The 27,378-nt window shown below is 41.3% G+C and overlaps 1 long non-coding RNA gene across 1 annotated transcript in view; it reads right to left on the bottom strand.

The window, feature by feature from the left end:
* Positions 1 to 26,660, bottom strand: part of LOC149919374 (uncharacterized) — a 32,512-nt gene extending 5,852 nt beyond the window's left edge. Inside the window, exons 1-3 of the long non-coding RNA XR_016463550.1 lie at positions 26,573 to 26,660; positions 10,770 to 10,866; positions 8,733 to 8,804 (exon numbers count right to left, since the gene is read on the bottom strand). This is a non-coding gene — a long non-coding RNA (uncharacterized LOC149919374). The remainder of the gene's footprint in view (positions 1 to 8,732; positions 8,805 to 10,769; positions 10,867 to 26,572) is intronic.
* Positions 26,661 to 27,378: the final 718 nt, after the last annotated feature.

Here is a 27,378-nt window from a genome sequence, read left to right as displayed (position 1 = left end):
GAGGTCTATGGAGATAGAAAGAGGGGAAAGTAATTATTAAATCATGGTTGCTATCTTCAGTGCTTATGCAAGATGGGCCACACACGTCTTAATAGTGGAGACACTTTGGTATTTATTTATTTATTGTTATTGATATATAAGAAGTGATTTGGGAGACATATGGTTTGGAAGGTACTATGTAACAGAAAGATAAAACATATTTACCTTTGGTTGAAAGGTAAATAGAGCTGAGAGAAACAGAAGGGATGGGTCCATCTCACCTACTCTTCAACCTCTTAAATTCCAGGGCAGAGACAATCATTGAAAAGAAAGAGACAGCATCAGAAAATGACTCCTCTGATCCACAAGTGATAAATCTTTAACATTCCAGTGCAGGTGCAGTGGTGCCTGTGCTGTGCCAGAGCTAATTGCAAGCAACCAACCAACACAGCCCATCAAACTGCTGTGGTACAGGTTTTCTGTGATGTGAATTATGCCAGACAGCACCCCATCCTTTCTCCCAGTCACCCACATCACCTTAGTTAATTTGGCTGTAAAAATGGATGCAGAAGTGAGCAACAAGAAGGAAGGTGAGAAAGGTGTAGGACGTCTCACAGCAGTCCTGGTGCTGATCTGATATGGTGGCTGTGTCTTTGCCATGCTTTTTGCCAGCTCTAATATACTGTGGCAGGCAATGCCTTTATGAAGCACTGTCATGAGTGCTTCCATGACCCAGAGCAACTGGGTCAGTTTTGAGAGCCATTTCTGAGCACTAATTTTAATGGCAGCAATTTTAATAACCAAGGTATCTTTGAATGAACCTGGAACAAGGGGGTGTTTTGCAACCCTCTGGATTGTTTTTGACTATTGGTTGCTGGTAATAAACTATTAGAGAACAAAAAGCAAATGAAAAACCATACAAGTAATTATATAGCTAGATGAATGTTTCACTTCAAATATTGTTGTCTCTGTGAAGATATACAGCATGAATGTGTTATTGCAAAAAGAAATATGCATTGATCTCTTTACCAGGAAGCAGGTATGACTGCATTATGTAAATATTATTTCATTTACTGTCAACAGTTGTAGGCTTATTTTCACTTTGCAAACAGATGACAAACATGCTTGTAGACATACAGCATCAGCCTTAAAGCTGACAAGGATTCCTCATTTTGCAGTCAATTTTTGAAAGTGAAAAGGCCAAATGCAGTCTTAGTGTAATGACATTCACTCCAGCAGGAGACAGATGCCAGATTCTCCACATCGGTGTAAATCAGATGTGCTCTATGAACTTCAACAGCCTAAGAAGAGACTGTAAAGATGCTGACTTCAGAGGTAAGTTTGGACCCCAAGGCTGAAGAACTGAGTGAGTGAGAGCTCTGAATTCCCCCTTGGTGGGAACAAATGCAGCTCAGCAGAATTCTACAGAAGTTAAAAACCAGTCACAATATTGCCTGATACGTCATTTGAAAACTTAACTAGCTCTAATGTGGTTGTTAACATCAATGAAAAACAGAGGTAAGATCAGAAGACATAGCAAACTGTACAGTTTCCAGCCTGTAGCTCAGAGACCACGATGGAAATGGCTGCAGGTCCCTCAGTCAGTCCAGTGCTACCCTCTGGCATGGGTTGGACTTGCTGTGTGAGGATTACTCTAGCTGGGATCTGATCTCATGAATCCCCACAGGTTTACTTTGGCACTCATGTGCTACCAAAGGGAATCATTTTTTAGACCTCTTCCTGCTCACTATTCCCCACATCTCTTGCAAGGAATGGTAATTTACCCTTCAGGATATTTTTTATTGGGAGGGGATAGATAGGGGATAGCCAAAGAGTGCAGCCAACTCCAGACCTAAGACGCTGCAGAATTTAAAAGGCTCCTATCAAATCAACCTTTGTTATCACAGGCTGAGATCTTTCTCTTTTACGAGGGCTACTCTTACAAAATGGGGCAGTCCCTAGGCTCAGCCTTAAACTGTTCAATGAGGCTTGACTGGTTAAAAGGTAACGCTGTTCAGACCTGGCTCTGTCTTTAGGTCAGAGTGTAAAAAAAAAAAAAAAGAAAGAAAGAAAGAAAGAAAGAAAGAAAGAAAGAAAGAAAGAAAGAAAGAAAGAAAGAAAGAAAGAAAGAAAGAAAGAAAGAAAGAAAGAAAGAAAGAAAGAAAGAAAGAAAGAAAGAAAGAAAATCAAACCTTCTCATATTTTTGCTTACTTGGTTTTGAAATGCCCTACTAGAGCATGATACTAACACCATACGTGGGGTTTTTAAAGACCTAATCTAACTTCCAGGGTGTCCACTTCCCAAAATGTACCTTGTGAAAGAAAATGAGATGATAAGACATACCAGCGTGTTCATCATGCCAGGATGAAACAAAGGGAGTTAAAAGGAGGGGAGCGTGAGCCAGAGAGAAAAGAGAGTGCTATATCATGGATCTATCATCTTTTATTCTACCCTCCAGTATGTGGTACATTTGGCAAAGCCACAAGGACTCTGTGTCTCTGTCTCTGATTGAAAATTCTGCTTGGATATTTGTTTTCCTGGCTATTTTGAGCCATAGCCTGCAAGAGGTGCCAGAAATAAAATCTGGCACAGGCAAAGAAAACCTACATGACACTTCATTCTAATGGGATATATGGACAACAGAGCAGCCACCTCCTGAGGGAAAACAGTGAACTCTGTTGACTCTGAACTATAGGGAACTAAAGAATGTTTCTGATAGACATCTATTTGAGCCCATTAGGAGTCTTTAGTCATCTACACATGAGAAAGTAGAATTCAGGTTGAATAGAGATTGCAGTGGAAAAATTCTGTTTGAAGGAAGATAGATCATGATCTGCTTATCGTGCTTTGGTATAACCCCTGGACAACACAAGAGAGTTAAGAATTAGTAATAAAGGTTGTGTTCCTTATCTTGACCATATATTCTAGTAGTTTAAATACAGTGAAATATTCAAAGCGTTTGGTGCTTCATCTGTTTCTTCACTTCCATCATCACTCATCCCAGAAAAGATGAGTAGACAATGAAGATGTCCATGGTCCTGAGAGGGCTCCAATCTATGCCCAGAGACTCATTTGGAGCACAACAGAAACAATGTACCTATAGAAATATAGATTTTCTTGCCTTAAACAAGCAGTGATTTGCTCATTATAATCTTCAGGAATGGGATTTATCTCACCAGAAGAAGGTGTCTATATGGTTACAATTTATCTCCCTAGGATTTCTTTAGAGCCTATGGAGAGAAATAGCCATTCCTGCTCTTCGAGTCTTTAAAGTTAGAAGAAATTAACTCTGCATGTAACTTTTGAAAAGTAGATCTCAAAGCTCCCTATTTACTCCCATTAGTTCCTGCTCTCTTGGAACCCAGAAAGGCCTGGAATTTAGAGCTATCACACATACAGGTGTGAGACATTTATGTCAAAAATACCAGTCTCCAACCCCTCAAAAGATCTAGTCCATATACCTATACAGAAATTAATGATATAAATCATCCTCTTATCCATCCTTGAAATATCTACAGTCAATGCCCTTGCTGAGGATATCACTCCAACATGAAGCAATTAATTATTTTTCCTCTTCCTCTTGCATTCCTTTCTTATTTGTATCAAGAGAACCATGATATGTCATAATCATTTTACTGAGACCATGGAGGTTTCTCCCAGCCATTTTGATGTCAAGAATGTAGTTTGGAAGAATGCTGATCCCTCCTTTTTCTTGACAGATCTAGCAATTTCTGGTCTGAAAGTGACAAGTATGTCATGTACAGTTGGTGTTTGCAAAAGGGAAGCTAAAAACAATGAAAGCCTCAAGTCTTTTATGGCCACTTCCAAGACAATGTTGACTAGAGCAAGACCTTTGCACTTTTGCTTTGTAACATGGACTTGTCCATATCACATGATGGCAGTTGGCAGAGCTCAGTAGTGTCAAGAGGCAGCATAACAGTTTTTATGATGGAAAGTCCATGCATTCTGATCTTAGTCTATGCATGCATTCTTTATTATCACTGAGGTTTATTCCTACCACTACCTTTCTTTACCTTTCTCTACTGCCCATTCTTTTACTTCGTTCCTTCTCTCTCTAGCTCCTTCCCTTCTATCAGCAGGCTTGGAAAACATAAATAATAAGTTGTTGGAAGATAATGTGTATCATCACACTGTACAGCAATGATTCAGAATAGGTCTTGGGAAAACAGAATGGCTTGATCCCTCAGGGAAGAAGAAACAAGGAGTCAGAAAGGGATCATTCAGCATTTGAAGAAAAGGCAGCTCACTGGTAACATTTCTCTCTTCAAAAAAAAAAAACTTCTTAAGCCCACTGTGACTTGTGCATACAAACAACAGGATTTGCACTGGCAAACATCACATACTCCTGAATATGGAGCATAGCTAAGTTTGCAAAGAGTCTAGGTTGGAAAGCAGAAGCCTTGCCCAATAAAAACAGTGAGGAATTCAGCAGGAAGCTTCTCTTCCAGGGCATTGGGTCAACTGTGAAATAAACACTGCTAATGTGGGAAATTTTTACCTGCTATTCCTATACTTTCATGGCAAGGAAAATAGAGTGTACAAACACCTACTCTAGGGCAGGACTTTACTATTTAGTTATTTTTAACTTGGTGATGAGGCTGGTAGAAAGCAGAGTAATCTGAATCGTATCTGCCCCAAAAGTGAAGACCACAGATATGTAATTTTTTTTCTCTCTTCATATATATAGCATCTTATTGGATGAAAAGTCTGCAGTAGACTCAGCAAACAGTTCCTTTTCTTGAAACATGTCATTTCTGCTCCCTTAGAGGCCTCCCATCCCAATCATACACAGTCTTGCTCCTCACTTCTTTGGACTGTAATAAAATCACACCTTGAGACAACAGAGCCATATGATTCCTAGGCACCAACTCAGCTGGCATCTGTTTCCAGGGCACAGCTAGGGCATACCACGGTTCCCGAGATGCTGCAGGAAGCTGTCCTTGCTTGGGTTATGGTTCAGTAATCATAAATTTTAATTATGAGATGAACAGAGTCAAGAGGTCCTAAATGCTCTGTGTTCTTTGCCCCTTAAGAATGTAGGGCTAGCACTTAGCCTAGATGTGGATTAATATTGTGCTTAGAAAGAGCTGACCTCAAGGCAGAAGCTGGTGGGCCATCACAGAGCCAGGTCTCCGCTGGTTGTGTGCTTGACTTGTTTTTTTTTTTACCACCATCACTTTATTCTTCCCTTCTGCAGAGACCTTTGGACTTCAGAAAAAATCCAACTGAGTTTGCTGAGACTGTGGATATGTCAGGCCTGTTCAGTGGTCTCAAAGAGGTGCTCAGCTTACTGCATGGGCAAATACAGTGCTGTACTTAATATCCAATTCTTGAATTTAACAATTTCCCTTGCCTGCAATCTGCCATGGGTCTCCTTATTCTCTCTTCAGCCTCGAAGCCCCAGTGCTTCCCCCTCCATTCCCCAAACTCCCCCAGCCTCCTACCTCACTGAGGTTCAATCAGTGCTGCAGACCCCCCTAGGTACACCCCGCCAGTGATAATCACCACCGTTCTCCAGCTGCTTGCACTGGATTAAGTACTTCAAGGCAGCACTGAAAGCCTGCCTCCACATATCCCATTCCCTCTACTGGGCAGCAATAATCCCTCCCCAGCTTCCAGATCCCCCTATGCCTTGGCTGGGAAGCAGAGGGCTGGAAACATGCTACCAGTGCATTAATCATTTCCCAACCATGACTGCAGAAGGGGATTATAATTCCCTTGGTATAGCAAGGTCTCAATATTATCATTTTCTATTCGTCCTAAACCAAAGACATGCTAGTGTGGCTGAACTTTTCTGCTTGTGTGTGTATGCATATAATGAGAGTACTACAGTGACATCAATTTTATTTTTAACTGCAGAGATATGCGTATTGAGGTTTCATGTCTTTTTGGGTGTATATGCTTGCCTGTGTATATACATGCAGTCATGTACATACAGCTCTATGGTCAGAATTATATGTTATTTTTCAACCATAATAATAAAAATAGTCCTGATTCCTTTCAAGATCAGACCAAGTCCCATTGTTATTGCCTTCCTGTACTCTTTGCATCCAGAGCCTGTCAATAGCCTACAGATAGCAGCAGCCCTTCCCCAGTCCCAGGGTAGCTCTGGCACTAGCACCTGTGGTATTTCAAAGAAAGGTCAATACAGGCACAGAGTCATAAAAACAAGATGGTCATTGTGTCCAGACAAAGTTTTAGGTCTATGTTGACTCCAGGGGCTCAGACTGGAGAGAACATAAGCTGTCACCCTTAATTTTAACCACATAAAATTGAGTCTAAACGTAAGTAGTTTTGAGGTTTTCTCTGTGACTGACTGAAGGAGAAAAACATTTGTAGAGGGAAATCCATTGTCTGTCAGTGCTGGTGTCTAGCAAGGCTGAAGCACCCTCTGAATTTACTCATGTCTCTGTGAATCTTAGAGTCATAGAACAATTAATATTGGAAAAGACCACTAAGATCATCTAGTTCAACCATCAACCTATTCCCACCATGCCCATTAACCATGTCCCTTAGTGCCATATCTACCCCTTTCTCCTACCTATCTACCCCCAGGAATATTGACTCCACCACCTCCCTGGGCAGCCTGTGCCAATGTATTACCACTCTTTTTGAGAATAAATTTTTCCTAATATCCAACCTGAACCTCTTCTGATACTACTTAAGGCTGTTATCACTTACCCTATGACTGTCACCTGAGAGCAGAGGCCAACCCCCACCTCATCACAACCTCCTTTCAAGGAGTTGCAGAGAGTGATAAGGTCTCTCTTGAGCCTCCTCTCCTCCAGACTGAATAATCCCAGTTCCCTCAGCATCTCCCCAAAGATCAGTGCTCCAGACCCGTCACTGCATCGTGTCCTTTCTCTGGAGATGCCCCAGGGCATCAATGTCTTTCATGTAGTGAGGGGTCAAAAACTGAGCCCAGTACTAGAGGTGTGGCCTCACCAGTGCTGAGTACAGAGGGGTGATCTTCTCCCTGGTCCTGCTGACTCTGTGAATATGATAATCCAATGGGATGATGCACCAGCATTCCAGGTATCTTCAGTTCCCATTCTGTGGGATGCTAAGAATCTCCCATTGGCATTTGCAGGACACCCTCAGCAACTTGCAAGGCTGAATGCTAAACTCGTCTCATTCCTCATGCTGAGCAGAAACTGGGTTGCCAGCCACAACACACCTTGCTGTAGCAGTGTTTCCCATAAAGCTTCATCTCTCCTTTCCATTTGAATGCATCACTTTTTTGTTGTTGTTGTTGTTGTTTTTAAATAATGATGCATGTTTTAAATTTCTTTTTCTGCAAAGAAATCCTGAGATGAGCTGGATGTGAACTTACACTTCTGAAGACAGGAGGCAAAGAGAAAGACCTCTGAATGTAATTTTGCAGCAGTTTCATGGCTTTAAACCCAGTCTTGTAATTTTGAAAAGCTTGGCTTGTGATTTTTAGACCCCTGGGGTGAGCAGTGCTGAAAGCATGAGGTGTATTCAAGTTCCTCTGGATGTCACAGTTCTGAAGGATGCCCCAAGGAAATGGGAGGGAACAGGTAGGGCACAAACTGAAGGGCAGGATGCAAGTGAGAAATGTCTCTTCTCTGCCCTTCTGCCTCCCCATTCAGCCCCACTTCTGGCACAAGTTAACCTCTCTTTTGAGAGGCAAGACTTTTGTTTGAGCTGACCTTCAAGCAGATGTCCCTGGAAAAAGGTAACTCTGGGAAGAAATGTCACAAAACAGAGCCCCGCTATTGAAAAGCAGGTCTCTGAAAGGCCGAACAGATGGCCCTGGAGCCTCCCAACTCCATGGTGAGGACGCTTGGCAGCAGAATGAACGCTGAGAAGAAAAAAAAGAAAGAAAAAAAAAAAAAAAAGGAGCTGATTTCATCAGCTGCTCTGTTAGGGCCATGTAACTTTGCCTTGGGTTTCTGCTTTTACCACCTCTTTTCCTGGAAAGCGCAATAGCTCTTTAAACAACCTCCCACAGACAAAGCCCTTTCATAGGCTTACACTCATCAATCAGGAAGCCTATTACCTATATTTCTTTTTTTCTCCAGGCCTACTTTTGCCTTGCCAGGGTAATCAGCTGCAAGACACTGTCCTGGACCTCTGCACATGTTTTCTTTTAGAAATCATCCCACAGGAGAGTGCATGCATGTCTGGGAGTGAGAATGTACATATGAACCAGTGCACATGGAGGCTGATAAAGATGCTGCTCCCTTTTTCAAATGGTTAAACATTTACAAGAGACTAGAAGTGTTATTTTCTCCCTCTGCTCCAGGTTTTTTCTGCCTCATGAAAAGGCTGCAAGGTTGCCTTAGGCAGACATATCATGAGGACATAGAGCATGCCAGTAGGATGCATGAGCCTGTGGTTTGCTCTTTCAGGGTGCTGCTTATTTTTCCTATACTGCTCACCTTTCTAGTCTGCTCTGCTACTGGTTTTCTCCATGTCCTTAAGCAAATCTCTTGATATTTACATTTCACCAGTTGATACCTGAAAATTTTCATGCACTTGAGATTTGGTTTGTTTTCTGTTGCAAACATAGGGAGGGTTGGAAAGCATTCTTGCTTCTCTGGTATCATGGAAGAGTTAATTTATTTCTATATTAAGATATAGATGTGGAGGGGAGGCTTCTGAAGGGAGGGTAGTTAGTGCAACTAGAGGTTTAGATGAGAGAAAGCAATAATTAGACAGAGGGGGAATCTCATTCTTCAGCTCATCCATGTTAGGTGAATCATACCTGCAGTCTGGTGGGCAAACCAGCAGCATAGGACTCTGCAATGCAGGGAGTGCTCCTTTCTCTGATGATGACCTGTGAATCATACAATCACAGAGGCATTAAGATTGGAAAGAGCACTAAGACCATTTAGTCCAATCAACCACCCATCCCCACCATGCCCACTAACCATATCCTTCAGTATCACATCCACCCTTTTCTTGAACACCATCAGGGATATCAACTCCACCACTTTCCTGGGCAGCTGTTCCAATTCCTCACCACTCTTTCTAAGAAGAAATTTTTCCTGTTATCTAACCTGAACCTAAACTTTAGTCTGAACATATGGTCAGAGCCCTTGTCTTCCCAGCCCACAGCATGCAGCGATGCCTCCAGTGCATGAGATATCCTCCCATGTGAGCTGCAGTTCAGTGCCAAAATGCCCCCAAGAGAGACTTAATCCCTATCACCAAAAGAAAACTCTTGTTGTTGTTGTTTCAGCCCATGAAACTGTTGTTTGAATGATGTAATGATGTTAAGGGTGAGGCACTGAAACAGGTTGCCCAGAGAGTTGATGGATGTCCCATCCCTGGAGACAAAGTCAGGCTGGACAAGGCTCTGAGCAACCTGATCTAGCTGAAGGTGCCCCTGTTCACTGCAGGAGAATTGGACTACGTGACCATTAAGGGTCCTTTTCAACTCAAATAATTATATGATTCTGTGATTCTGTGATTGTATAATTCTTTGTCAGATAGCCACTGGTTGGCTAGCACTACATTTATTCCACGCAACTTTTCAATGGGACCTTAATATTTTACCAGAGAAAGCAGAAAAGGGAAAAAAAAAAGTCCTCAAAAAGAAGACCAGAGTAATAAATCCCAAAATTACTACCCATAAACTTGTATTTTTAATTACAAATGCACAAAGAGCCCAGAGAGACTGATAATGAATATAAAATATGGTTGTCATTAAAAAAAAAAATCTCTGTCCCTTCTATTTCAATTTACTACACTATAAATCACTGAGCTGCTTTATCAAATATTCTTCCACTTTAATTGTTTTATCTTGCTTTTATGTTAAATTTCAGTAAGTTACTCTGGGCACTAGACTTCACATTATAGAAAAAAATGTCAGTGGATTGGCCTCAATTAGTACAAAATTCAAACATTGATTTAGAGCATTAGCCATATTGAAGTAAGCTCCTGCAATTTAACTACTTCAGTGAAACCAAATGAAAGAACAAAGTAAGGAAAAGGAGGCCTTAAGTTGGATTAGAGAAGTTAGCTGTCTGTCTATTGTCAATTTTTGGAATGAGTTTCCTTCATCTTCAACATAAGAATAATTTTTTCAGTCTTTTGAAAACTCTCTGTTATCCCATGCAAACTAAAACTCCATTTGGATGTAATTCTAAATTCCTCAGCCTTGCCTTGGTCCACTTAAAAATTGCAGATGCTTGTCTGGACTACTCCGATCTTTCCCATGAGAAAATATATCAACACAAAGTCTATAAAAGTCTGGGCTCAAACTCCAGTGTTTGCCATGAAGGGCATTACCCTCGTATTGTGAAAAGACAAGAAACTGTCCCTTGTGAGTCATTTTTGTTCTGTAAATAGGAGGGGAATGTTTCTTTTGTGTTTTGTTTTGTTTAATTCCCTGTTATCGATTGATACCTTCTTGAAAAAGCCGCAAGGGATACTTTATTAGTGTTACTGATAAAGCACTGCAGTTGTGATTTAGGGATGATCTTGAAGGATGTAGATGTACACAATATGGAAAATTACAGACAGAGGTGTGAAATGTTGTCTGTACTTTGCATTGCTGACATTTGCCCTGGTTTTGGCAGCTAACACAAGGTAACTACTTTTAAATCCCTGACTTGCTTATGTCTCTGAGCTTTTTATCTGGGAAAATACCCACAAGGAGGTCACTGTTGCAGATCTGGTAGTCTAAATCCATACGTTTCTAATGGGCAGTCTTCTTGGAGAAAGTGTCAAGGCAAGAACCAGATTTGGAATGACGCATCCTTTACATGTTCTACCTGCCAAAGCAAGAGATACCCACCAGATCTCAGGAGCAACCATGTTAGCCTCCAGCTGGGCAAATCTTTTTTCTCATGCATTTTGGGTTGGATGAAATGGTCCATCCCTTAACAATAAACCTGCATCAAGTGGAAAGGGTCAGAAGATCAAATGCTGCTTGTGCAGCACTCAACATCATAGAGCTGGAAAAAGACCTAGAAATGTATGCAAGCACATGTCACGCTCACCTACCCCCGTGCAAATGCACCAAGATAAGCAAAGCCATTACGAAGTTCAAACCCATGAGTCAGGAAGAGTGGAGAGCTTAATTTCAGACAGCTCTCTCCAAATGTTACATACACACCAGGTCTGGACTTTAACCAGAAGTGATGCACTGAGGTGCTTAGTTCCAGGTTCTGCTTTTTTTAAGCCACACAAGTACAACCGTCTGCATCAGGGAAGGATAAAGTCTCCACAACATTTACATGGAAGCTTTTGAATTTCAAAGATCTTTTTTTAATAAGGCAAGAATGAGGAAGTCTAAAGATGTGCATATCTGCTTTACAGTTGTTAGCCTAATAAATGCAAATATTTCCAGTAGCAAAAGGTTTTACCCTGCAGTTTTACCTGCTAACATTTCCTTGTTTTGAATTATGTAGATCAGAAATGGAGGAAAAACACAACACTGGTTCTAAGGGTATGGAGCTGTCATCTAATTTTAGCTAAATGTTCTCCAAAGCAGAAAGATGCGTAACTGTGGGGTAAACTGTGAGTGAGGTTTTTATTTTTTTAAGGATTTGTTTACAGCTTTCCTAGCCAAACTAAGGGGAAAAAAAAAAAAAAAAAAAAAAAAACAGCAGGAATGTTGAATATTTAAAAAATTTAAAAGGATTCTTGTGTGAAAAATACTGGGTCTCAACTTCCAAAACTACTTGGTTTTCAAATATAGGTCAAAAAATTTCACTTGAGGGGAAAAAAAAGTGTGCAATATGCGATACGCTGATTTCATATTTGAGGTGCTGTAAATTATCCTTGACCACAATTTTTTAAGGTAGTTAGAGATTTGGGGTGTCTTGGGGTGCCTGCTTGCAAGTTCCTATCTTACATTTTTTTTCAGAATGTGGATTTCAGAAAGGGGGCACTCAAATCTCAAAAATCAAATTAGAGACATCTAAGTTCCATTCTTCCAGAGATTCTGACAATCAGTAATTGTGCTTGGAAATTCAGACCTTTGTATTCCAAATTCCAATAAGTTACTCATACCATTTTATTAATCCAGGAACAGGTCACAACCTGAAAGAAAAACTCTGTAGATGACAATCTTCTTGGTAGTACATAATAGAAAGATCAAAGTTATATTGCCATCATTTGAAAATAGGTCTGCATTAAAGTCAATGAGATTAAAATTAGTTTGATAAGAGAAAGTTGTTAAGGATGATGGATAGTGGAAATGCTTATGTTTGATAGGTCACTACATCAGGTCTATGGCTGTTGTTGCAGCTGTTATCATGGTTATTGCTGTTGTCATCATCTCTAGCAATTCCAGCCAAGACCTGCCAACATTTCATTAGCTGCTTTACATGTTTACAGCAAGATACAAGATCTACACTGTGTAGTTGCAGTCTAATCTCTCTACAAAGAAGTGAGTGGTCCTTAGCTCATATAACTTTAGACATTGGTGCATTGACTAGTAGCCAAGATTCCCTTTATAGATGCTGGAGAGATAATATGACCTTTTAGATTGTGATTCCTCTGCTAAAAGTGAGATGACTACCTTAGGATAAAACAATCATAGAATCATAGAATCATTAAGATTGGAAAGACCACTAAGATCATCTAGTCCAACAACTAACCATGCCCACTAAACCTTGTCCCTCTGTGCCACATCTACACATTTCTTGAATGCTTCCAGAAACAGTGGCTCCACCACCTCTCTGGGCAACCTGTTCCAATTATTTCATCACTCTTTCTGGGAAGAATTTTTTCCTAAAATCCAACTTGTGCCTCCTCTGGCGCAACTTAAGGCCATCACCTCTTACCCTATCACAAGACAACTTGGCCAACCCCCACCATTCAGATACTTGTAGAGACAATCTGTATTCATTGAGTGTTTCTTTCACCCCAGTGACTAAATAGAGAATCCCAGTCCATTCTCCTCCATGTTGTAAACTAAACATAAGTGTGATGAATTCCATGCAGTGCATTAGACTGAAGCAAGACAATTGAGAGACACTATCCCCTTGAGATTTATAACACCAGTCATTCTAAAACTTGTTAGCAAAGTCAAGGGTCAACAGTTGAGCACTCAGCCTTAAAATACAGTGTGTAAAATACTAGAGGCAGCTTAGAGGTCCATCTAACTGTCCTATAAAGCTATTCTATCTACGTAGCATGGCAGCAGGGAGCTCCATGTTGTATTCACCTCCTCAGCCAGCTAGCTGGGGTGACAGCAAATATGAAGACACTGTCACTGCCTTCAGCAAGATTTTGTCACCCATCAACTCTCATGAAGACTTTGTTGCCATAACTCAACCACGATTTTTCACCAACTTCTAGGTTGCAACTCATTAGCTCCTTGAGGCAAATCTGTCTTCCCCGTATATAGTTACCCATGGGTATTACACAAAATCCCACCCCACAGGAATGAGCATGATTTACTACTAAACTACATTTTTTCTTTGCCAAAAGAAGCGCCTCAATATTGCGCGTTTTTCAGCCCTCCTATCTCAGCACTTCTGCCTAGGATAAGTCACATAACTGCAGGAACTAAACAGGTTCTGCACTGTTATTTGTAAAGATGCTGAAACAGTTTGAGAATCTCAGAGATAAAAGCTCTAGAAGTGCAACATATGATGATGCAGTGATCCTCAGACTTAACACATCAGACAGGAGTTGTAAAGGCCATATATGGTAGCAATTACCACATCCGTGCATATCTAGCAAGAAGAATCTGATATTATAAAAATTAACCTAGAGGACATTACACATTTATCTCCCAATGGAGTTTTATGATCAACAGACAGATATAATATTTGAATAACTTTCAGAAAGATTTGTTCTTCTGGCAATGCTCATATTTTCCCTCCTCTAACTAAAACCGGTCGTTAAAACAAGGTGTGAGGCAAAAGAAGAACTGACCTGTCAAGATATAGGAGTTAGAAACTTCACACTGATGTTATTAAAGGTGATTTAAGAAATGCAAAACAATTATTTCACAAATGCATATGTTAAAACAGTAAATTGATATATCAAAACCACAACCTGAATATAGCAATTTGTCTTTTTTCTTTCTTCCTTCCCCTCCCTGTTATAGTATATTCCACAGCTGCCTTCCAGATAATGTACTGATTGCAACTTTCTTAATTTACGGAGTCTTTAAGTCTAATCTCATGAGCCAGCCTAAAGGGTTTCTTCATCCATTGAAATGCCAGAATAATTGAAATTGTCTTCAGCTGACAGTCAGGCAATAATGAACATTTTGCTTTGCTGATTGCATGTCAAGGCCACATATAGCACTGCTAACAGAGCTAATCCTGTGGATCTTGAGCCAGGCTCCCTGGCATGGCACGTGCTTCAGTTTTTTGGCTCCTCTTTCCATGAGTGGAGAGACCAAATGCACTGGTGAGCAGCATAGGGTGACTTACTTGCTGTTAGAGCAATGCTACTGCAGCTTTTCAGCAGCACTGTAGAGGCAAATGACAGTCTGGGAAAGGTTTTATTTAAAAGTTTCCCTGAAGGGAAAAAAGAGAGGGAGGAGGAAATGCACAAGTAGTAAGTAAAAAAAAAAAAAAAAAAAAAAAAAGAGGGGGCTGGGTGGAAATCTGTGGTATGGCATGAAAGAGGCTTCTGTGTGAACCCATTCTGAATAAACTCAGACTTACAGCACAACCACACATGGATATTTCCTATTCCAAAGTCAATGACTGATCAACAGAATGTAAAATGGCGGCAAGAAAAAGTATTGCTACTCCGCTAAAGGAAACAGAGCAGCTAATCATGTTGTTGTTTTTTGGTTTGTTGCTTTCCTTTTTTTAACCAAACAACCCTGATCATCACTGTTTTGGAGCAACAGAGGTTCCTGGAAGGCCCATTTAGCAGTGTGTGCAAAGTGTATCACAAGGGATCAGCCTTAAGCACACAGCCCATGGTGTAACTAGAAGAAAATGTCACTGACAATGCATTGTTCTTGACAGCTGTGTACAAATATAAAGAAAATATGGACAAGGGCGTGATTCTGAGATGCTGGGTCTATACATACCCACCTTTCAGCCATGCATAGCAGCACATGCACCTTATCAAGGATGTGCCCCCAATACAGTTATTTCCGTAGTAAAAAAGGTGAAGTCTGTGTTCAAGAGACAACCACACCATGCATGGGCAGCTGGACAAACAATGTTGCAGGGTTTGTGATGACTCATCCCACCAGGAAAATATAGATAAAAAAGAGAACAAAACACTGTTCCTCCAGCCTAGAGTCCTGTCAGTGACAACTCATTATTCTGAGTAAAGTATAATAAAATTGAAACCTTGTCATTTTCCCCCAGGGAATTTTCAATTTCTGAATTTCATAAGCCATGAGTGATTATTTTCATGTGAAGGACCTCAGTGTTTTTTTCTCCCATGAGTCTATCCTACCATACTCTGAATCAAAGAAAACGATTAATATCCATAAAATCCTACAAGGAATTCCACAGTTTAAGTGACTTTCCCCCATATTTTAGGAGAATTCAGTGGTCTTGTTCTGTGATATCTGACCCTGAGCCCACACCACCATCTTCCCCACATCTTAAAAGTATCAGGTCCTAAGCCACACGTGCCCTGAATATTTCATCCAACAGAAAGCAACTTACTGTGACTACATTTTGATCTGATTTTATTTCAGCTATACACAGACAGTAAGACAGAAACAGAAAGCTTTGTTAGAGGGGAAAGGAGGAGGAAGGAAAACACAAAACAGCTCCTATTGGGAAGAATGAACGTGAAACTTGGGGCGGCTTAGTTCAGCAGCACAGCTTCTCCAACCTGAGCAATCTGGAAGATGGTGCATTTGACAACCAGCCAAAGCTTTGGCTTTGACCAACCAAGGAATCAGAGAACACAAGTCAAAGAACAGTCCAGGAGAGCAGCAGTCCTATATAATACATGCAAATATCCAATAATCCAGGTAGAGCCCTGAGAAACCCCACCTGAGCTCATGGCTGGCCATGTGTGAAGCAGGAGGCTGGACAGGGTCCTCCTGCAGAGCTTTCCAAATTGACTCATCCAGTGATCCCGTGATCCAGGGAGTACCAAGGCAGCCTGCCAAGCCAACATCCTTGGAGGCAAGGAGCTCTGGCAGAAAGCTACTGGGGAGTGGGGTTGGGAAATAGTCGTTGACTCTGGGAAAGCCATCACACAAGGTTTCTGCAGATAGGTCAGCCTTTAACTGGGATGTCCTGCAGCCTTCCTGCTGAGGAACAAAAAACCTCTCAAGAAATCTTATAGAGAATTCACTCTTTCTTCAGTGCTCCTGTGAAATCAGCAGTTAGATCCTTCATTTCCATTCAGCTTTAATATCACACTTAATCATATGCCTTCCTCCAGCCAACTCCTCGCCCCAAGCAGCTTCACACAGCTCTGGGATTGGATGTTATTCACTCACCAGTTTGCCAACTCTGTTGCCAGTGTGAATAGCCCACAGCCCACCTCAGCTGGAGCAAACCCAGTCACGTTTTACTTTTTCTACTAGAGGCTTTTTGGTTTGGATTGAGAGCTGCAAGTAAGAGAATGCTTACAGAAGTTGACCCCACCAAGTCCACCAAGGAATGGTTCCCAATGGGGTCAATGACAGAGAGAGTCTATTCCACTGGCAAGGCAATAACGAGATAAACATGGGCATACAAGCTCCTTAGTTCACAGATGAGCTTTTCCAAGATAGAAATTGAGTAAGAATTATCTCTAGAACTGGACCAACAAGAATTTGAGTAAATGGCAACATGCCATGTCCCTATCAACATCACCACCCAATTTCTCCTGTAACCCCCGTTTTCCCTTGTCATTCACAGGTTAAGTGCTAAGCTAAGACCATCCTTGCAACATCCTCCTGTGAATGTTTGTATCGGAGACAGTGTGAGTTCACCCCTATTTGCATTTGATATTTTCTTCAGCTGGTATCTGTCAGGAGTAAATCTGGGCCCCAGGATCTATAATCCTCTCTTCTCAGGTGCTCTGAAAGTGGTGGGAGAATAAAACAGATGCATGAGGAGGGGAGACTCATTCACAGCTAATGAGGAGATAATGCTTTTGGGTAGCAAACTGAGGCCACAGATAGTGCCAGGAGCTTTCTGCTGCTGGGACATCCTGGAGGGAATTCCTTCACTAGCTCTGCAGACAATTTAGGCAAGGTCTGCTCTCTAGATATACTGCTTCCTTGTTGGAAAAGAGAGTACAGGGCATTAAGGAACATAAAATAGTTGAATAGTTGGGGACAATTAAAATTTTCTTAAAGGTTCCCCGCTTATAGAGCTAATAGGTTAGAATTAAACTTATAGAGAATCCCATACTGGTAAGATCTGTCTTTGCCCAGAGATAAGTCAAAGTTTTTGCTTTTTTAATTGCACCGTTAAGATCACCTGGATCTAATTCCTTACCATGGGCAGGAACTCTTCCCACTAGACCAGGTTGTCCAAACCTCCATCCAATCTGGCTTTGAACACCTGTGGATGATACATTCTCAGCCTCTTTGGGCAGCCTGTCCCAGTACCTTATCACCCTCATACTGAAGAATTTCCTCCTAATATCTAATCTAAATCTACCCTCTTTTATTTTATAGCCACTGCCCCCTGTCCTATCCCTCATAAAGAGTCTCTCCCCATTTTTCCTATGGGCTCTTTGTAATACTCATGGTACAAGGTGTTGCACCTAGACAAGGTATGCTGTAAGCTGATGATCCCCTCCCTCTGGCATCCCCCCTTCCCCCCCCCTGGCCCCCACTCCCATTGGCCAGAGTAGCTTAAGCTTAAGCCCGAAAATTAGCTTTATTTTCTCACAAGAATTAGGGTCTGGAACAACTCCACCCAAAAGAAAACTGTCCTGCCCTCCTGCAAATTAGGCAGATGGATCCCTCAGCCATGTAGCTCCTGTCTGAGCCCTCCTTCACCTTTCTGAACTGGAAACCTTTTAAATCTGTGATTTGGGAACTAGCCCCTCTCCCCCACGTTTACCTTCCTCCTTCCCTCAGGCTCATTCCCATTACTTTTACCTAGCAAATAGGGTCAGCTGTCTTTATGGGTCCTAAAAAAGCCCCTACTCTCTGCTATAGTGAGATTATAATTATCTACACAAAAGATAGATGGAAAACAGAAGAGAAGGAAATTACCCCAGGCCACCAGCACAGCCAGGAATGCGATCCCAGCCCCTGGGTACCCTCTACCTCACCACTGGTGTTTCCACCCCCACCTCTTTTACCTTCAGCCTGGGTTGCAACCCTAAGGGTGCCATATTTTGCATATCTGTATATTATAACCCATAACAAAGGTTACAGTTGAGTCCTTTTGGCCCTTCAGTTGGGCTGTCTAGTACTCTACTATGTAACAGCACCAAAGTAAGAAGGAAGATGTTGCTCCACAAAGGTAAAAGACATCGAGACATCTCTGCACCTTAGCTGTAGGAGTAAGAGCAAGCAATCAACAGACACTCCTGATGTCCCGATTGGACTCAATTTAACCCAACAAGTGTTTAGAGTCTTTTTGTTTTTTCTGGAATGAGACCGTGGTTATTATTCAAGGCTGTAGGCCATGACTCTGAACAGCTGGCTGATCAAAACTGAACAGGATCTCAACAAACAAGATAGGAAACTGTAAACACAAAACTGTCGAGCATGTGTGCTTCTTCTTAATGGATTTGCCTTTCCTTCAGATTTTGATTTGGAAAACTCCATCCAGAAAGATTCATAAAGTGCTGAAGGTCCTTGACATACACTTAAAAACTCCAGGGCAGATCTTGCAGCTGATATAAATCATTGTCAGCTGCAGCAGCTTCAGTGACCCAGGCCTTGCTTCAGAAAACAGCAAGAGCTAGTGAGAATAAATCAGTGAATTTATCAGTGTGTCCCCTTCGCTTAAACACAAACACACTTGAACTGATGGATTAGTCCTTTCATATTTCTTCATTATTGTGACTCAATTGCATACATTTGTGCTTTCTCTGCTGTATAATAGATACAAATAATGAACAGCTGTAGGAATGCAAATATAGGTGACACAGTTGCGTGTAGTCATCTATACACACACACAAGATATCTGCAGCCAGCAGCTCAGTCCTGTGGGTCTGTTGAACTCACATTCCAGTTGAGGATTAGGTTTATTCCAGGGGAATAAGACTACAGTACACCATTTCTAATACAGTTACGTATATTCAAGATCACAAAATAATATGATAACCAGATAATATACAAAGAACTCACTTTAATCCAACATGCATGGAGGTATGAATGAAATTAATACACCATCTGAACCCACTGTGGCTTCATATTAAAAGCTATACCCTACAAGAAGAAAAAAGAGCAACAACTGAAACTATGCCCAACATTCTGTGATTATACCTGCACAGGTATATATATACATATACACACTGAATGTATATAACAAGTAATGTACAGGGGCCACTCCCCAGCGAATCTCCAGCCAATCCTCCAAGCAGCAGAAGAGAGAAAGACGAACTCCCACCCCCTTTAAACTCCTTCTGCATGATGCCATATGGTATGGAATATCTGTTTGGCCAGTTTAAGTCAGCTGGCCTAATTCTGTTCCCTCCCAGCTCCTTGGGCCCTTCACAGTGAGTGGCCTTGGCTCTGTATGATGCTGCTTAGCAGCAACTATAAACATTGGTCTGTTATCAACTTTGCTTTTCTCCTAGAACCAAAACATAGCATCGTACCAGACACTCTGAAGAAAACAGTTCTCTCCCAATGAAACTAAGACAGTGACCCAGCTTGGCAAAGGTAAAAACTCAAGAGAGAAGGCCAGAATGCAAAAGGCATTAACTTAACCGGGAAACATTTGTGCTTTGCTGAGCTCCAGAGGCGGGGTAGCTATTTCTACAAGACAATACAGCATGTAGTGGACACACCTGCCTTGAAGAAGGCAGGGAATGACTATCACGGAAAAAGGATCTGGTTTAATTACAGGGTCAAATGAGAAAGAAAGGAACCAACTGCAAGAGAAAGGCAGAGAAAAGAACCCTGAATGCCTGGGATAATTCTGACCAGCCATATATGAAAACGTATTTTATTCTTGCTGCCTGAAGTAATGAATGTTTCATTCCCAAGGGCCTCTGAAAAGCCTTCTCATCCATTAGCTTCTAGAGTCATGTGTTTTGGAGTTCACTGCAGGCCAAGATGTCTCTGATGATAAAACACAGGGCATGGTCTCAGTTCTGTGAAGGGCTAAGAGTCAGTGAGCTTCGGTGTGTGTCAAGAAGATAGGAACAAACAGTATTTTTTTTCTTCCATGGGCCAACAAAAGGGCTTATCTGGACCCCAAATACTGACATAGGAAAGATATTTTCCAGAGGGGTGCAGGGCCTGACTGGGATCTTTTAGCTGTGGTCTGGCTCTACCTTCCCTCAATCTCACATCTGGACAGCAGCTCATCCTAAAAACGGCGCTTCTCAGCTCTGAAGGATTTATTTATAAAGTCATTCCAAATGCAAAACCAACAAGAGATGTCAGAGCCAAATTGTGTTCACAGGGTATTCCTTACGGAATCTTGTCAAGTGGGCTGCTTCCTCAGTTTGACTTTGTGTGGCTCATTTCAGTGATGACACTCCAGATTCATCCATTCATAACTGAAAGAACTGGGCCCTGAACTTAAAACTAGAGCATGCAGCAATCAGCGGGAGGCACAGCAATTGCAAATATATCCAAGGAAATTTTAAAAATGCAAATCAGCATTCCCATAAGCCACTGCCATGGTCTTTGGGGTAGATACGCATTTAGGTGATTTATAAAGCGATCATTATTTACCCAGTAAGCTGTGGCAACTCCTTCAGCAGCTGCCATGCTCGACTGACTTAATACATATTTAGAGTATGCAGAGTAAGAGTGGGCAATGCAAAGCAGTGCTGAAACATCTCAGTATTAGATACCTCGGGGGGGTGTTTCTCCATATGCCAAATTAGACAATATTGTGGATTAGTCACTTGCCAAATTCCTTTTCTTTTTTTTCCTCCTTCTTCGCTTTTTTTTTTTTCTCCTTTTCTTTTAATCCGAGCTGTTTGAATTAAATAAGAGCCAAAAAAATATAAGCATCTTCATCCAGGAAACATCTTTGCATCAACAATTTAATATATTTGTTTCTAAAGCAAAACATTTCTTCCTCGGTAGGTTGGAGCAGGCAAGAGGAGATGCAGCCTGACACCTGACACTTCATTCTGTCAAATTTTAGTTCAAAATAGAGTTTGTTCTCAAACTCTAACCCTTCCAGGAACAAAAGCCCCATGAAGTCCAAATGTTAAAGTTCAACAGAAGCACTGGCAGTGACAGCAACTGCAATATTGAGCCCAGTGCTTAGCAAGAAGGCTCCGAACCTCGCTTCTTTTTGATTGTGCCTTATGTAGGACAAATCCAGATTAAAGGCTAATTTCTTTCTGACTTTGCTGGGTTTGGAGCCTGTCTCTTACCCCGGCTTTGTTGTGCAGTGAGGTAGAGTGTAATTTTCTGACTCTTCCCAACTCTTTGGTTTGAGACAATAATCCACTCTGTCTCCTCTTAATTAAAGTAAATAACCCAGGCTCACAATAGCAGTTCAGAAAGGGCCTTAAGTCTCCTCATTCCCCCAGTGCAAGGAGCTAATTGATTTTCAAATGATAATGGTGTTTACATTAGAAAGCCCACATCCCTCTCTCCCCCTTCCTTTTTCTCTTCTTAAACCTTCTTCCATCTCATGAATATCAAATGGCCAGGATCCCTCCATTGTGGCCACCAGCTCCTGATGTATGTGGTGTCACTCCAAAATGCTTAACAAGCTAATGGAGTGATTTCTGATTTACATGCTCGACTCTTGTGCCCTGTTTGTTATCCACACACCGAGGACCTGCAGGAATGTCCCTTTTTTTTCCTTCCTCGTCCCATTGTCCAAGGATACAGAGGCCACAGTCACAGGCCTGGAGGCAGGACTCCTTTTCGGTTTAGTGGAATTTTAAGGGTGAATGAGAAAGGTCATTTAAATGGAAGCGCAAGAGAAAGATGGAAATATACGAAAACAGGAAAGAGCCGCCAGAGCTGCAGGAAGAGAGAAATGAAGAGAAACCTGCAGCTGCAGCAGCAGAAGTGCAAATCAGGATGTTCACTTTGCAGGTCCAGAAAGAGTGAACGGGATCTGAAAAGTGTTACTTTCACAGTAATTTAGCAAAAATTCATAAATCCACTATGTAAATATATGCTGCCTATCTCATGTATTTGTGTAAGGAGATGCAAAAAAAAAAAAAAAAAAAAAAAAAAAGTAATAAATACATCAAACAACTGTAACTCAGATTTCCAAGTCAAGCATTCAACACTTTGGAAGTTCCAGGATTAAAGAGGCTGTTCTGCACATATCCATTCTGCAAAAGAAATGCAAATATGCACTCCCTCACTTCTCTTCTCATAAAGCCTAAACTAAGATGTGCAGAGGCTGGACAGAGCACTTAGTAGTCAACAGTTCTGGATTTTGTTCTTTCTTCCCCATGAAATGCATCACCCTCAGGACAACTTTTTTGTGTGTGTTATCCCAGTTTTGCCCCCAGACAGAACGATTCATTTCCAAATGGGCATTCCCTCAATGCCCATCAGTCCTGCACCTGAAGGCACTGAAAATGTTTGTCTTTCTTTCTGTAACACTTCTGTGAGAGGGTTCTATAGGCCACATTTTCTCACATAGGAATATTGAATAGTTATGTTGAAAAGTGGTAGCCAATTCGGGTTCCTCAATCTACAGCCATTTTCCAGTGTTCTTTCTCAGGACAACACCATGCTGTTCAGTGGAAGAGTTTCAGCTTCTTTAGGATCTCTCCATTGTGGGGAACATGCAATAATCAACTACTTCTACCAAACTGATGCAAACCAGTGTACCTGCAAGGTCTTTAAGTGAAACTCTCCCCCCATAGGCTGTGACAAGATCTCCACATCCTTACTCTGCTCACCTCTGCTGCAGGTCTTTCTGTGCTTTGAATTACGTGATTTGTGGGATGGAAAATGTATTATATCTGTCAGAATGCATTTATCCCACAGAGCTGAATCATGGGGGCAAAGGGAAATATATTTCTCATCTAGGGGAATCAAATTTTCCTTTTTTGTGTGCCTCTGTTATAACTTTTGGCATGCAAACTCTTGTCTTTTTTCTTCTTGCAGACTAAAAGTAAAAATTAGCCACCTTCCAAATACTTTAAATTTGACATCAACTTCTATTCTTTTCTAAAGTTTATGTAGAAAAGTTATTCCATTTCGGGGGGAAATCAAAAGAAAGCAGAATTTTATTCTGTATATGATAAAAATAGGACATTCAGCCAATGTTTAAGTGCTTTTCTTTGACTCTTTCTACTTCAGCACAGCTTTTCAAAATATTAATCTAAATGAGACTTTTTTGTTGTTGTTTAAAATGTTAATGATACCTTCTAAATCAGCTGTGTTTCCAGGCTGCAATGGTAGGCCCCCACTCCTAACTCATATTATTTTAAGACAGGGCAGGGTGTGTGTGTGCATGAGTTATTAAATATACATATAGATGTAGGTTAAACAAGTAAAACACTATATATGTATATATTTGTAAATATACACGCATATACATATGTGTTCCCCTCACATTGACTTAATGCCAAATGTTGTTATTTGGGCATTAGATTATAGGCTCAGGGTTTTCTAAGATTAACTAGCTCTTCAAGTGGCTTGGGATGAAATAAGACATCCCCTGGAACATTCCAGTGAAGGCCAGTTGTTATTCATTGAACAGCCTGACTGTGAGAGGCACAGTCGTACACATCCTTCTCCCTCCTCCTGCCTTCCCAAGCTCTTTTTTTTTCAGTTTATTATTTTTTATGTTAAATTGAAGCCTCACCATATTTATAAAACTCCATTTCGGAGCTCTCCTTGATCAGTACATAGGACCACATCTTTGCCATAACCCATGTGACCCTGGGCAACTCAATACCTCCAGATCCCAGTGCTTCACCTGCAAAATAAGAAGTAGTTCCTTTTTCCTCTTCTTAATTCTGTCCATTAAAAATGCAAAATCTTCAAAGCCAAAGCTGTGTATTAATATGCTTCCCCAACCTAGCGTGATAAGGTTCGGATCTTAATTGGGCCCTGCAGGTTATGCCACAGTACTAATAATTAATGACACTAATTATTTGGTGTGCATGATCACTGCTTTTTTTTAATAGGCACTTTTGTTTTCTATAATGTGTGAGTTACTATGACAGGATCTCGCTGTTGCAGGGAAACTGAGCATGAGGTATGGACTTCCTTACACTGAGCTATCTGACCTCTAGAAAATAAAATCATTTTCCAAAACACAAGAAGCATGAAAAGGAGACAAAGATGAGTCTTGAGGTTAGAAAATGTAGAGACCTTTGGCTTCAGTTTCATCTGATGAGAAAATAGAAGAGGGGCAGAGGAGCTTCCCTCCAGCAACACCTCTTAGAAAAGTGATGAACACCACAGTGACAAGTTAACACTGCCCTTTGCTTAGGCCTTGTTTCATTCTGGTATTGCCTGTTCTATCTAGAGTCGCACCTGAACTGGAGCCTCTCCCTTTCTCATCCCATTGGTGACAGTGATTTATTCTCTGGCCTCAGGCAAATCACTTAACCTTCCCCTGCCTTGTAAAATAGTAGTGGTCACATGCACTTCATTGGTCTTGTACTGATTAATGCATTAAAGCATAATATATATTCTCCAACATAACACGATGTTACCATCAGTACACAGACATTATAAATATTTTATGTACATCTCTCTCTCTCTCTCTATATATATATAATAATTTTCTAGCTCTATTTTCCTTCTCTCTCCAAAACCACCACTAAAATCTAAGGGGATTTATAATCTCACTGTAACACCAAATTTGCAGTTGTCCCTTGCAGGAACGTTGATCCTATCTCAAGCAGACAGCCATGTCTCCCAGCCACTACCTCTGTCACTCCCATCACTGCAGTTCCAGCTGCCAGAGGACAAGATTTCTTCAAAGGGAATCTAAAGGATCTAGGGTTCATTTATATAAAGGATTTGCTTATAACTGATGCACTACAGGATACAGAAGACATTTATAGCTTTTGTTTGTGGTTCATTTCTATGCACTTTTAAGCTTTGAGAGATGGGAGTGTTGCCTGATATTCTCCTACACTAAAGCTGCTCTTTTTAATGCCATACAATAAGGTAAAGTAAGGGGTCACTTCCTCAGATAGGGCACATTTGCCTAGCTCTTTTGAAGTCAACAAAGTAAAGAAGATCATCTTTTCAGAAGCCAGTGTAGCTCCACCAAATAACCCCAGGTGCAGAGTAGACATTGTGAAGGGAGAGAATCAGCCATGGCTTCATCAGCTGGGTCTAAACTAGGAGAGCAGGACATTGCCACTGGATATACCCAAGGTATAAACTTAAAAAAAAAAGTCAGCAGATACTACTAGAAAGGATTAATCTTTCTTTTGTTTAGATCTATGAAAAGTAGCTATTCACATAGCTGAGAGAGCCACCTCCAGTTCCATCAGCAACACAGAAGTGGATATTTTTAGGATACTATTCTTCTGCAGATATGCATCAACATGATGATAAAAAAAAAGTGTGAGTAGCTCACAGACAGCCATAATCTATTGGATATTAGGAAAAGTTTCGTCTCAGAAAGAGTGGCGAGGGATTGGCACGGGCTGCCCAGGGAGGTGGTGGAGTCACCATCCCTGCATGAGTTCAAGAAAAGGGCAGATGTGGCACTGAAGGACATGGTTTAGTGAGTACAGTGGAGCTGGCTGATGGTTGGATTAGATGATCTTAGTGATCGTTTCCAGCCCTAATGGTTCTATGATTCTATTAGAAGGAGTCGGGCATATTCTACCCCAAGTGTCACCGCTGTCCTTTAGAATAGCTAAACTCAAGAGTAGGCTGCTGATGGCCTGCACTGGATCACCCTCCCCTCCTCATTGCTTTCCATCTATGCCCAGAACAAAAGTATGTCTCCATGCCAAGACAATCTCTTCAGACTTTCCTCCTCCAAACAACCATGGTACTCATGCAAATTATGCATCTGAGTGCCTACCTATACACAGATAACGTTGATTACAGAAGCTGGAGTTTTCCTCATTCCTTTACCAATCAGTGGAAAACTGGGAAGACAGAGCCACAAAAATGATCCAAGAGATGGAAGAGGGGAGATTTAGACTGGATATAACAAAGAAGTTTTTTTACAGTAAGGGTGGTGAGGCACAGGTTGCCCAGAGATGGGATGGATGCCCTGACCATGGAGACATTCAAAGTCATTCAAAAACAGAGCTCTGATCAACCTGATCTAGCTGTAGGTGTCCCTGTTCATTGCATGGGAGTTGGACCAGATGATCTTTAAGGGTCCCTTCCAAATCAAACTATTCTATGACCCTGTGACTCTATGATTTCTCCCCTTTAATCTGATTAAAAACAGTGCACACTGGCACTAAAGACCACCTGAGCTATTTCAAAATCTGCTTTAGGATGTTGCAGTGGGTTGTAAGAGGTGCCAGTGCGCTACACTGACCGACCTATAATTACTGAGAGGGAGAAGCAAGGGAAAAAACCAGATGACCCTCTGACAAAGCAGAGATCCAAGAGAAAGAGCATATGAGAGACGTATTTACTTATATACTTACTGATGGAGCGGAGAGTGGCACTGCTGAAAGGTGGACCTCACCCATTACAAATAGATCCATCAAACAAAACCCTTCTCCCAGCTACCCCAGAAACAAAGCTGGAAGAAGGGAGAGAAGCAGAGGGGGAGGGAAAGGCAGATAGACTGCTGAGGAAGGACGAACAGGACAGGAAAACCACAGAAACTTTGGGGGGAGGGGGTGAGAGGGATAACAGCAAGAAGCAAACATTGGCCTCGATGATTTTTAAGAGACAGAGGAACTCAGAAGTAATTTTCATAAACTTTTAAATATAGCTTTAAATATTAGTAAAGCTTAAGCCAGTGCACACAAAGGCAAGTTCCCTTTGAAAGAGTTCCAGAAAACCATGAAATGCTGTTGATAAGACTGTGCCAATTTGTAAAGCCTGCCACAATCTCTGGCTCACGTTTTCTCTCTCTCTCTCCAATTCTCTCCAATTCTCTCTCTTTCTCTCCCCCCACTCAATTTTCCTCATTCTTTCTCTCCTTCCAAAAGCTCACTGCGCTTTGTGAGTCAGAGGAGCTGCAATGACAACAACAACAACAACAAATTTTCATTGCTGAAGCCGGAGCATCTTCTCTGCAAGGAGAATATGTCGTAGTGTCTGCGTTTGATTGATTCAGTAAAAATAATGTCAAAGTGGCATTTGCAGAGGCAGATAAAAGATTCTGATGGAAAGTGCTCAGTGGGGATGGCATAAGTAAACTCAATCCAGTTTCTTAGCTTTTATTAGCAAATTGTTTTCAGCCTTAATTATAGGTTTGCCAGGGCCTGACACTTGTCAGTGT

The sequence above is a fragment of the Phasianus colchicus genome, chromosome 1 (assembly GCF_987193195.1).
Source record: "Phasianus colchicus chromosome 1, bPhaCol1.hap1.1, whole genome shotgun sequence".
Classification (NCBI taxonomy): Eukaryota; Metazoa; Chordata; class Aves; order Galliformes; family Phasianidae; genus Phasianus; species Phasianus colchicus.
Note: the sequence above shows the minus strand (reverse complement) of the source record. Positions and strands in the feature narration are given on the sequence as shown.